Source organism: Podarcis cretensis, assembly GCF_951804945.1.
Source record: "Podarcis cretensis genome assembly, chromosome: 1".
In the NCBI taxonomy this organism is placed as follows: domain Eukaryota; kingdom Metazoa; phylum Chordata; class Lepidosauria; order Squamata; family Lacertidae; genus Podarcis; species Podarcis cretensis.
Genome location: NC_137170.1, coordinates 21,279,646 through 21,293,161, shown reverse-complemented (window position 1 = coordinate 21,293,161; position 13,516 = coordinate 21,279,646). Strand labels below are relative to the sequence as shown.

Below are 13,516 nucleotides of genomic sequence, written 5' to 3'. Positions count from 1 at the left end.
TAGGACTGGAATCTTAAGCAAACTTACGAAAAACTCAGACTCATTGAAATCAAGTAGGTTTCTTTTTGATCGAGCTGAAGGTTCCCCTGAGGTAAAAATATATCATTCACACCAATGGATGCCTGTTGTAGTAGCATTTTGTTCTTATAATTTCTGGACATAAATATATTTTTGATTGGCTGGACAAGTCAGGCAAAAGTTGGAATACCTGAAATATTGATAAGACATTATGTATATATTGTCCTGAGGAATCACAGTGTGAGCATGAGGGAGAAAGACACTAAGCGAAACTCCTTTGTTTGGACAGTCAGTGCATGAGTAATAAAGACAACATAGAGGTGTTTTGTAAGAGAATGGTTGTGGTGGTGTTGCGTCTTTTGCTGGCACCCGGGGCATGTGCACATGCATGCACATGTACTGGGCAGGACAGGGGGCAGGGTGAGGAGGGTGAACAAAACCGGCTGTGCCAGCCCAGCACTCAGCAATGACACCATGGAGGGTTTCTGGGGCTGCTCTGTGCCGCTTGCCTGCCCGCCCACACAGGGCGGCCATTCAGCAAGGGGGCCGGGGACATGGTGGCAAGACAACCTTGACAGGCAGGGTGGCACAGGGTGGCAAGACAACCTTGGCAACCAGCAGCAGGCAGGGTGGAACAGGGATCCCTGAATGGGTGTGCCTGGTTCACAAAATTGTGTACCAGGGGCTATATCCCCTGTCTCCCCCCCCCCCACGCTACATCCCTGACTGGTTGTGCCTTGCAGAATCTGGAAGTGTTCAAACGTACAAGTCAAACAGTGACCCAGATGATGACAAGGTGTGGTTACAGACTGGGGCTGAAGGTCAGAAGTTATCAAAGCAGGAGAAATAAGGGACAGAGCAGAATGGTGTAAATAAATAATAAATTTTTATTTATTTATTTATACCCCACCCTTCCCGGCTCAGAAAACCGGGCTCAGGGCGGCTAACAACAAATTTAAAACATTTAATTGTGATACAACAAAAAAACAGCATAAAATACAGTATAAAAGAGTGAATAACAATAAAGTTCTAAAATCAATTTAGGGGGAAATCCATCCAATAAACATTAGATGATCACCAGGGCTAGCTGGCTAAATTAGGCCTATTTGGGGCAGCAAGGAGGCCAGGGGAGAATTAGCTGTGGGATCCCAGAGCAGGTAAACTTCATAAAAAGGGGAGGGGGAGGGAAGGAAGGGGAAGAAAAGATCAGGCTAAATTCAAATTGAAAGCCAGGAAGAATAGCTCTGTCTTACAGGCCCTGCGGAAGGAGGTTAAATCCTGCAGGGCCCTGGTCTCATGGGACAGAGCATTCCACCAGGTCGGAGCCATCACTGAGAAAGCCCTGGCCCTGGTGAAGGATAATCTGACTTCCTTAGGGCCCGGGACCTCTAAACTATGGTTATTCATGGACCTTAAGGTCCTCTGCAGGGCACACCAGGAGAGCCGGTCCCGTAAATACGAAGGCCCTAAGCCGTAAATACAAGGGCCCTAGGAGAAGTACAAATGGATTAAAAGGAGGTTATATGGGAAAGTACAGCAACTAGACTTGGAGGAGGTGCCATTGTTGTGGATGCAGAAGGTCCCCAATTCAGTTCCCATCATCTCCAGTTTACAGAAATGGGTAGTGGATAATGAGAAAGATCTCTGCCTCTCCCATAGACCTTGGAGAGCCACTGCCGGAAGTCTAATGACACTGTCTTAGATGCACAAGCAAAAGCTGCAGTTCCCAGCACCCTTAATAAAAGTTCCCAAGATTCCTTGGGGGAAGTCATGTGCTTTGAAGGTATGGGCTGTACGCAGTCGAGGATTAAGCATAGAAGGTTCTGCAGCGAATGTCCGGGGAGGCAGTATATCTGAAGATCTCTGCTGGATCTTCTTTTCCAGCATCCTGTTCTCACAGTCACCAAACGGACATCTATGCAAGCGAAAAATGAGGTCAACAGCACTCTCTCCACACTGATTCACAGCAACTGATATTCAGAGACATATTGAACCCAACAGTGCAGAGTGAACATATCCATCCTGGCTAGTAGCCACTGATAGTCTTATCTGTTATGAATTTGTTGAACCCCTTTTAAAGTCGGTGGCCATTACTATAGCAGGCAGGAGTGAATTCCACAGTTTAACTATTTATTATTATTATTATTATTATTATTATTATTATTATTATTCGCTGTGTGAAGAGAGATCCCCTTTTGTCTTTTCCTGAATCTTCCAATATTCAGCTTCACTGGATGACCCCAAGTCCTAGTGTAGGCGGTACTTATCTACTTTTTCTATACCATGCCCAACTTTATACACCACTACTCACTTTTCTTTGGAACTAAGAAGCTCCAGATGTTTTCACCTTTCATCATAAGGTATTTGCTCCAACCCTTTGGTCACGTTGGTCGCCCCTTTCTGAACTTTCTCCAGCTCTACTCTCCCCTATTTGGTGAGAGGGCCAGAACTGTACACAGTATTCCAAGAAAGAGGGCATGCTGTGGTTCTCAAGGAATCATGGATTGCACAGACACCTCTGGTGTTGGTGCAACATTTAAAAAACATGGTTGGGAGAGGTGATACTGAAGTTCCATCTGAGACGGTCCATTCACATGCACAAGTCACTACCAGTCCCTGGAGTGATCAAATAGTGAATGTGCTTGGCCCTTAGTCCTAAACCGAGATGGGGGGAAATATAGCTGCTTGTAGTACAGGCAACCCCCTAATTATTCACATTCTTCTATGCAACCCTGCTTACTATACATATTTTTGCAAATACTTTTGCCTAATTGCACAATGCAATTTTTTGTATGTTGACTTCACTCATAGATACATAATAATAATAATAATAATAATTTATTATTTGTACCCCGCCCATCTGGCTGGGTCTCCCCAGCCACTCTGGGCGGCTTCCATAAAAACCAAAAATACACTAAAATATCACAGATTAAAAACTTCCCTGAACAGGGCTGCCTTAAGATGTCTTCTGAATGTCACATAGTTATTTATTGCTTTGACATCTGCTGGAAGGGCATTCCACAGGGCGGGCGCCACTACCGAGAAGGCCCTCTGCCTGGTTCCCTGTAGCTTTGCTTCTCGCAATGAAGGAACCGCCAGAAGGCCCTCGGCGCTGGACCTCAGCGTCCGGGCAGAACGATGGGGGTGGAGACGCTCCTTCAGGTATACTGGGCCGAGGCCGTTTAGGGCTTTAAAGGTCAACACCAGCACTTTGAATTGTGCTCGGAAACGTACTGGGAGCCAATGTAGGTCTTTCAAGACCGGTGTTATGTGGTCTCGGCGGCCGCCCCCAGTCACCAGTCTAGCTGCCGCATTCTGGATTAGTTGTAGTTTCCGAGTCACCTTCAAAGGTAGCCCCACGTAGAGCGCATTGCAGTAGTCCAAGCGGGAGATAACCAGAGCATGCACCACTCTGGCGAGACAGTCCGCAGGCAGGTAGGGTCTCAGCCTGCGTACCAGGTGGAGTTGGTAGACAGCTGCCCTGGATACAGAATTGACCTGCGCCTCCATGGACAGCTGTGAGTCCAAAATGACTCCCAGGCTGCGCACCTGGTCCTTCAGGGGCACAGTTACCCTATTCAGGACCAGGGAGTCCTCCACACCTGCCCGCCCCCTGTCCCCCCAAAACAGTACTTCTGTCTTGTCAGGATTCAACCTCAATCCATTAGCCGCCATCCATCCTCCAACCGCCTCCAGGCACTCACACAGGACCTTCACCGCCTTCACTGGTTCTGATTTGAAGGAGAGGTAGAGCTGGGTATCATCTGCATATTGATGGACACCCAGTCCAAACCCCCTGATGATCTCTCCCAGCGGCTTCATATAGATGTTAAAAAGCATGGGGGAGAGGACGTACATATGCTTCCCCCCATTTTGTACACAATTTTTGGTTGGAGAACCATCAGAGCAGTGCAAATTTCAAAGGATAGCTGCTTTGTGGTTCACTCCCCCCCCCCAGGAAATGTAAATCAGGCAGGTTCGCATTAAAAAGCGAATTGAATTCCTTCCCCATTCATATGATGGTGCATACACAGTAAACCATTCACTATGTTTTCTGTGACATCCAAGCACCCTCATTGAAGGATCTTAAATACCACGAAATACTATTCCCTCTGAAGAGAATTTGAGAAGAGAGGGGTACCGATAATTCCATGAAAAGCACAAGAGAACAGGGCAGACTTTGCCTGGCCCTTTAGAAAGAATAAAGATGGTGTCAGGCAAACATGCCTAGGATGTGAGCTCTAACGTTTAGGGGCCACCACAGAAAAAGCTCTTTCAACAATAGCCATACATCTGACCTTCAAAAGGACATAGGAGGAAAAGATCATAAATGAACCACATTTGAGAAAATCATTATTACAGCTCTTATTTGTTTGTTTGTTTGTTTGTTTGTTTGTTTCATTTATGAATCGCTTCCCATGAAGGACTTGCTGAAAAGGCATGTCTTCAACAGGTGCCAAAAGCCCAATAGAAAAGGTGTCTGGGGAAGTTGTAAAGGATAGGAACCATCACACTAAAGGGCCGATTCCAACATTGTGTGGCGCAAACCCTGGTTAGGATAGTTTTAAGCATTTCCTGTGGTTAGAACTGAACGTTGAGGCAAATTCTGACTTACGGCACTCAATCCAGTGAAAAGTGAGGTGAAGCTAACATGTGACTAAAAACAATTCATGTGAGTAAAGGTTTTGTCAAGTTGGGTTCCTTCATTGTCATGGCAGCAGTCATTAAGCTTGGGGCATAATTCCTTTTTTTCTCTTCTAAACAGAGTCACTTTAATAACATTATTTTTGCTCACGTAAATCTTTCCTTACTGTGTAATTACAGCAAGCAAACTAGGTCAATAACAGATATATCAGTTTTTTTAAGCTCTGTAAATGCATTATTTAGCAATCTTTTCCAACTGCAAAAGTTTACAATTAATTACAGGTCCAGAAGCACAAGTAAATATATTTAAACAGAAGCTCGTATTTTAATAATTTGTATATTTTTCATATAGTAAAAACTAAGGAAAAGTTCGGTGACAGCAGTCACGAAATTAGAAGACGCCTGCTCCTTGGGAGAAAGGTGATGGCAAACCTAGACAGGATCATTAAAAGCAGAGACATCACCTTACCAACAAAGGTCCGTGTAGTTAAAGCTATGGTTTTCCCAGTAGTGATGTATGGAAGTGAGAGCTGGACCATAAAGAAGGCTGATCACCGAAGAATTGATGCTTTTGAATTATGGTGCTGGAGGAGACTGCAAGAAGATCAAACGTATCCATTCTTAAGGAAATCAGCCCTGAGTGCTCACTGGAAGGACAGATCCTGAAGCTGAGGCTCCAATACTTTGGCACCTCATGAGAAGAGAAGACTCCCTGGAAAAGACCCTGATGCTGGGAAAGATAGAGGGCACAAGGAGAAGGGGACAACAGAGGACGAGATGGTTGGACAGTGTTCTCAAAGCTACAAACATGAGTCTGACCAAACTGCGGGAGGTAGTGGAAGATAGGAGTCCCTGGCGTGCTCTGGTCCATGGGGTCACGAAGAGTCGGACACGACTAAATGACTAAACAACAAGAAGGAAAAGTTCAAAGTTAGAAGGGTCATTTACCCTCTCCAAAGTCCTGAACCAGTATGAGGGATCCAAGTGTAAGCAGTACTGTAATGTTGATGGGGGTTTTGTTTTTTTTGAGGGGTGAGGTTCATAGTGAGGAACAATTTTGGGGTGGTATGTGATGTTTTCATCAAAAGGGAGAAAAATCTGCCCTTTGCTATGAGATTATGACTGTCCCCAAGTGCTACATCTCTCCTTGCATGTCAATCCTGAAGTTGGGAGATCAGTAAATTAAGATCCGGACTCTCTGGGAGAACAGGTTTGCCACACATGACTCCTATTTTAATAGTATATTCATGAGAGTCAACCTTCAGCCAGAGAACTACCCAAGACAAGAGGCTTGAGCAAGCGCACATCTCAGCTGGTCCTCCATACTGTGGTGTGATGCATTGTATTTCTATTTGCACTATGGTAATTACATTTTTATACAACTTTAGTCAATGCAAATAAGTAAGCAATTCCAAGCCCTTTCTTTGAACTCTTTTTGAGAGATGCATCTCTTTTTTTAATGATGGGTAAGTGAACAACTTTTCTTAATTTGGGGAAAGTTTATGAGCCCCTCGCTACAATGGCCAATGTGCAAATTCTAATTTGAGTACTATAGAGAAACAGGAATCCTGAAATAACTTGAGTTTCCCTTACACCAACACATGATTCTGGATTCATTACACATGCTCAACTTTCCAGTTTGTTCTGCAGATCAGTAGTGGCATGCAAGGAGCTTAAAACTGAAGCCTTAGAAGTGGCTCTTGGTGATTTTCACTCTGAATGTTAATTTATTTGTTGCTTTTTGGGTGAAGAGGAGACAGAGAAAACACTTGTGGAATGGAATTACTGAGGTGCAATTCTTTTATCTTGCATTAAGGAGATCTAGATTCCCCAGGCATCATGAGATACCCCCCCCCCCACCACATCTTTGAAAATGTGATTTTTCAGCATTTAACTGAGTCTGCAACACATGATTCAAAGGTGTGGAGCGGGATTTGCTTACCTTTGGTGCTCCAGGTGTCCTTCATAGAATCATAGAATCGTAGAGGTGGAAGGGACCCAAGGGTCATCTAGCATAGCTGTCAACTTTTCTCTTTTCGTGCTAGGAATCCTATTCAGAATAAGGGAATTTCCCTTTAAAAAAGGGAACCGTTGACAGCTATGTCATCTAGTACAAGCTTGCTCCATCTTCCATGTGACACAGCCCTTTAGATAGTTGAAGATGGCTATCATCTCAACTCCTCCTCTTATCCAGGCTAAACATACCCAGCTCTTTCAACTGCTCCTCATAAGGCTTACTTTATTGATCCTTGTTCACCTTGATTGCCCTCCTCTGCACACGTTCCAGCTTGTCAACATCCTTCTTAAATTGTGGTGCCCAGAATTAGACACAGTATTCCAAGTGTGGTCTGACCAAGGCAGACCAGAGTGGTACTATTACTTCCCTTGAGCTGGACACTATACTTCTGTTGATGCAACCTAGAATAGCATTAGCTTTTTTGCTGCTGCATCCCACTGTTGACTCATGCTGAGCTTATGGTCTACTAAGACCCCTAGATCCTTTTCACATGTACTGCTGCCAAGCCAGCTGTCCCCCATCTTCTGTTTGTGCAGCTGGTTCTTCCTGCCTAAGTGCAGAACCTTACCTTTGTCCCTATTAAAATTCATGTTGTTAGTTTAGAACCAATTCTCCAATAGGTCCCGATTCTGTCTTCTACCCTTCCAAGTTTGGTGTCATCTGCAGATTGGATGAGCGTTCTCTCAATTCCTTCGTCCAAGTCTTTTAAAAAGACGTTGAACAACAAAGGGCCCTGGACAGAACCTTGCAGTACCCCACTTGTCACTTTTTCCGGGATGTTGAGGAACCATTAATCATTTCCAACTCACATCAGCCCCAACTGGCATGGCCAAGGACAGGGATCAAGGGAGTTGTAGTTCAGCAAACATCTGGAGGGCAAAAGGTTAGCCCGCCCTGATGTGAAGAAGATGCAGGCAAATGTATCTTCCTTCTTAAAGCATCTGGGGTCATCCATCTGCCAACACAGTTGTCGTTATCTGCTGGTGTATCATTACCATTTTAAAAGTATACTGTTTTTAGGTAGACACCTAAAATTTTAAGTGTATGCCTAAAGATGTAATTGTTGATACTCTTTAGAATTTTATCTTTATTTATTTATTACACCTGTGAAGCATCTTGAGCACACATTTTAAATATGTAAAGGTGACGGATATACCCCCCCAAAATAAATGAATGCAGTTAGAAGCAAAGAAGAATGGGAAGGAGGGCAATGGAAACAAGATGGAACAGAGCATGAAGATTTTCTCGTAAATGTTGAAAAATGGAAAAGAAAAGAAAATTACATTACATTAAAATTTAAAATTTAAAAGCACATTTGCTGTGATTATGCAAATGAAGTGGGGTTTCTGTAGGAATGCCTTAAAGCAATCCTAACCATGTTTACTCAAAAGTAAGTTCAATGGGACTTAGTCCCAGTTTAGTGGAGTCAGGATTGCAGCTTTAGGGATTTTTGATTTTGAAAATCCCGAAAGACAAATCTAGACCAGCATGTGTGTGTGTTTGTAACTTCTGTAGTTGGGTATTCATTGTGTGTTTATGCAGATTTTTGAGAATATCCATAAATAAATCCAATGTGGTAATGGAAAACTATCCTGCTGAGAAATATCAAAGAAAGGCCATTTATTATGTGAAATTGGTACAGAATATTAATAGTGTTATTTGTGCCCAAACTTGGAAGATATGACATGAGCAGGTAATTGGTGCCTTTAATAAGGACACTGTAACTCTTCAATTGGAAGTAATCCCTCAAATTTATATAAAGAAGGGGGGAAATGTTTGGGAAGGTGGGTGGGAAAGTTTCTCCAAAACAAATCAGAAAATGAAGGAAATTCAGTTGATCACTCTTGTACTATCAATAAAACATTTTATCCACCAGAGGGACAGCTTTTATTAAGGCACCAGGCTTTTGGAGGAGAAGTAATTCTGTAGCAGTACGTCCATGAAGATAAATTGCGCTATGAAGTCTCTACCTGTGTGACTGGCGAATGCTGCTCCATGTGAAATAGCAGAAGACAATTTAAATGATGGAGAGCATTGTTTTTCAGCCAGTTTAACTAGATATGAAATTATTAGAAGACAGTTTAATTGAATACATTGTTCTTGCCAGATACAACACCTGAAAATATAAGCTGGGTATGCAAGAATGCAAGAATAAATTTAACTGCTTTTGCACCAACCTTGGCCTGATCTCCTTGCTGATTTTGGAGATGGAGGTTGCAATCCTATGCGCACTTATCTAGGATAAGTCCCATTGAAATCACTGGGGCTTACTAGGGCTCTGACATTATACAGCATGCATTTGGGAATCCCAGGGTATTTTGCATTGCAAGGAAAATCTATACAGAGTTCTGTACCTCTTCAAAAATCTGGGGGAACTCTCTCCACAAAGAGCCACTTCCCAGGAATAAAATGCCATGTTGCTGTGCATTTAATGACTCCACTTCCCAGGATAACCTTAGCATATGCCAAGTGGCACAGGTTCTATTGCTGCCTGGAACAAACCATCATCACTCTGGTGCTTGGGAATTAAACCATCACAGGGCAGGACCAATTGTATAGGCCAGGGGTAGGAACCTGTGGCCTGACAGATATTGCTGGACTCCAACTCTCCCTCCCGTAAAATTAAACCCATGGGTGCCAACTCCAAGTTGATGGGCATTGCCATTCAAATGTTGTGTGTGTGACCCATGTCTTGTGATCAATTATGCAGGGTGGGGCTTGCCTGGGGTCCCCAATATGGATGACCCTGATTCCACCTGAGACTTCTGGAATGTCATCAAGTCCCATCAAGTTAATAATAATAATAATAATAATAATAATAATAATAATAATAATTTTTATTTATACCCCGCCCTCCCCAGCAAAGGCCGGGCTCAGGGCAGCTAACAAGCAATAATAAAAACAAGTTGAATGAATACAACTTAAAAACAACATTAAAATACAACATTAAAATATTGAAACATTAAAATATTAAAATGTAGCCTCATCGCAGAAGGAGAAAGGAAAAGAAAAAAGAAAGAGGGGGAGGGAATCAAATTGGCTCCAGGCCAAAGGCCAGGCGGAACAACTCTGTCTTACAGGCCCTGTGGAAAGAAATCAGATCCTGCAGGGCCCTGGTCTCATGAGGCAGAGCGTTCCACCAGGCCGGAGCCAGAGTTGAAAAGGCCCTGGCTCTGGTTGAAGCTAATCTAACTTCCTTAGGGCCCGAGACCACTAGGGTGTTGCTATTTATGGACCTTGAGGCTCTCCGTGGGGCATACCAGGAGAGGCGGTCCCGTAGGTAGGAGGGTCCTAGGCCGTGAAGGGCTTTAAAGGTCAAAATCAGCACCTTAAATCTGACCCTGTACTCCACCGGGAGCCAGTGCAGCTTGAAAAGCACTGGGTGAATATGCTCCCATGGCAGAGACCCCGTGAGGAGCCTCGCTGCAGCATTCTGCACCCGCTGGAGTTTCTGGGACAGCTTCAAGGGCAGCCCCGCATAGAGTTCTTGGCGACAAGAACATTCTGTGGGCAGCTAGATTGTCTATTTTTAAAAAATTTAAAGGAAGAAATACATTTCAGAAGAACAGACGCAGTGCTGAAGCCCTCAGTCTGCCTTGTAGTTACTTTTTTTTAAAAAAGTTTGCATTTCCATGCAGCTGTCTTAAGGATTTCCCCCCAAAATCCACATGGAAATGGGATGAAACAGCCTTAGCCCCACCCTAACTGGGATGGACCAGCTGTTAATGGGGGACACTCAACCCCAGCCTGTCTTCAGTTTCAACAAGCTCGCGTCCTGCCACTTCCAGTCCGTGCAGAACAATTTCTACTCACCAGCTCATAACAAGGCAACTGGCCAGTTACAAGTCTGTTACATAATTCTGCTATAGCACAAAAGCTGATTGTGAATTTAAATTATTTCTTTGCATTGATCTTCACTTCAGGCGTAGATGGAGAAAAATCTATAGAGCGTGCATTCTTTGAAAAAAGGAAACAAGCCAATTGCATTTTTAAAAATAAAATAATAATAATAGTTTGTCAGGCATCCCATTACATAATTATGAGAACAACCCAGAGAACACTTTGCCAGTACGAACTCTGTTGAAACTCAAAGTGCAAACAGAGCAATTAAAAAGGAAGTGGCGTATCCTTTGCATCCAGTATCGGATTTAAGCCCAGCGCCTCAAACCATAGAGCCAATATAGAATCATAGAATTAGAAGGGATCCTGAGAGTCTTAGGGTTGCCATATTTCAAAAGGTTGTTGAGCTACTTCTTTTTTTAGTTTTGAGCTATTTTCGGGAAATCGCCAAAATATTGACTTCCGACATGGGTTGCCATACAGTATGTCTGGATTTTTTCCAGACTTCTGCGTTTTCAACCTGGACAATGCTCTCAGGTGCCATTTTCCAGCAATGTCTGGGAAATTCCAGATGTATGGCAACCCGAACAACCCCCTGCAGTGCAGGAATCTCAACTAAAGCATCCATGATATTTTTTTTTAATCATAATTTTTATTGATTTTTCTATATTTCATCTTAATTTCATACACATATTCACAACTTATGTTATTTGCTCAGAAGGAGCTTTGACTTCCTTCCGTCTCTCTTTCTGACATCCCTATGACATTTAACATATCTATCGCATTCCCATAGTCACTTCTTTATCATATATTAGCCTTTAGAAATCACATTTTTATTTGTAAATATTTAAAAATAAATCAGCATCTTAATTTCTCATTACAAAACATTTCACGTTAATGCTACAAACGTTTTCATATGGGTACAATTTTCTTTCAAATAATAAATAAATTTGCTCCAGTCGTTTTGGTATTTTTCTTCAGGTCGATTCCTAATCCGCCCCATCAGCTTCGCCAACTCCACAAAAGCATCCATGATAGATGGCCACCCAAACTCAGCTTAAAAACCTCCAAGGAAGGAGAGTCCACCCCATGAGGCAGATTACGCTGAAAGTGAGGGAGGGTGTGGCCCTAGGTCACCCAGTAAATTTCATAGGCAAGTAGAGATTTGAACCTTACTCCCCCAGGTCCTAGTCTTACACTCTAACCACTGTACTACACTGGTTCATGGTAAGAGTATTTACTCATAGAGGATACCCACTGAGTTCAATGGATTTACTCAGTGAATATGCTTAAGATTACAGTTGTGCAACCCAATCCTATGCATATTTGCTTCAAATTAAGACCCATTCAATTCATTGGGAGCTACTCCCAAGTTTCCATTGGGCCACAGCCTTAATTAGTGGGGAAGTCAGTGTAAGGGAAAACTGCAATTCGTGAGACTAAGAATTAAGACCACAACAATTTATTTTCAAAGCTATTTTGATTCTGGTGTGTTCACAGCCATAACTAAAGAAAAGAACACAAAAGATTATCTTTCATCCAAACAAAGAATGGCAGCTTCTGTTAATTAAATTATAATCAGTTTCACACTTTCCTTAGTATCTCATGAGAATAATCTATATTGAATTTTTTGTGATATGTAAATTTACTTAAATGTAATCACTTAATTAATCAGTTAAAAGTCAGGTAATAGTGCAAGCCTGGACATGTCTAATCAGAAGTAAGTTCTATTTAGATTATTATTGTCAGGAGCAATGCAGCAATAAATCACACATAGTACATGAAGTTAACTCTTTCTTAGAAGAAACAAGGTCTCCTCAGGAGTGTCAGGCCTAATGAGCACAGCAACTCTTCTGGGTAGGACTTGCCCCTATGAGGCATTTGTGGAGACTGAAGGTCCCCATCTTCCCACAGCTGCCTAAGTCTCCTCCTTTCCCAGATTTTTCTCAAGCAATCTGAGACTATGCCAGTGTGCTTGCCTTTGCTCCTCCAACTTCATCCCTTTCCTGGTGCTGGGCAACCACAGGAGGGGAGTTTTTCTTGCAGAAGGAGGAAGAGACACCTTTGCTTCTTCACCAGCCTGACTCATCTCTGCCTCTTGGCCTCTCTTGCTTCAGCTTCTGCCTCTGATTCTGGACATATCTCTGCCCCAGCCTCTTCCTGCTCACCAAACCTGGTTACCTCTTCAGCTTCCAACACCTCCTCCTTCCAGTCTTCTCCCTCTTCTCCCCCTGACCACTCATCATCATCTCACCACAAATCTCCAGGCTTTGAACCTTCTTCCCTTGAGGGTTGGGATCTGTGTCCTTCAATGGCAATTATTATAGACTTCCTTAGACCAATTAGATTTTAGTTTATGACCTGCTGTTTAGAATTAAACACTTCCATATAACCAATAATCTGCAGCAAAACTAAACTAAATTTAGTTTAGTTAGTTTATTGAATTTGCGCTTCCAGGTGCCTCAGGAAACTCAAAAGGAGAGCAAGCTCCAAATAAATCCTTTAAACTGCAAAGAGAAAACCTCCTTACATTTTAAATCAGTGGTGACAGCAGTGCAGGGCTTTGTTGGATGTCTGGAATAAGGAGGAGGATTTTGGTTGGCTCCAATCTTTGGAGCAAGCCTCTCTGGCACCCAGAGCGGCACAGGGGCGGGGCTAGCTGCCCACACAGTGAGTGTCCCTAGCCTTCTGCCGCCCACGTGGTGAGCGTCTGGGGAGGGCACGATGATGTCGCCCCCCAGGGATGGCACCCAGAGCAGGCCGCACCCCCCGCACCCCTCTTCCTCTGCCAGTGAGCCTCTCCAGTCCACATCCAACAGATCATACTTAGTTGGGACACAGACATGGAGATTAGGTTGCACAGCAGCACACTTTTCCAGAACACAATTCCTTTCAACTTAAATTTATTTATTTAAATAATTTGTATCCCACGTTTCACTGTATGCCTCCAAGTGGCTAACACACACACTCTCACACCACCACACACCATGCAGTATA

At 43.3% G+C, this 13,516-nt stretch overlaps 1 protein-coding gene across 4 annotated transcripts in view; it reads left to right on the top strand.

The window, feature by feature from the left end:
* TUNAR (transmembrane neural differentiation associated intracellular calcium regulator) overlaps positions 1-13,516 on the top strand; it is a 62,056-nt gene that overhangs the window by 13,356 nt on the left and 35,184 nt on the right. The gene's annotated exons all lie outside the window — the stretch shown is intronic.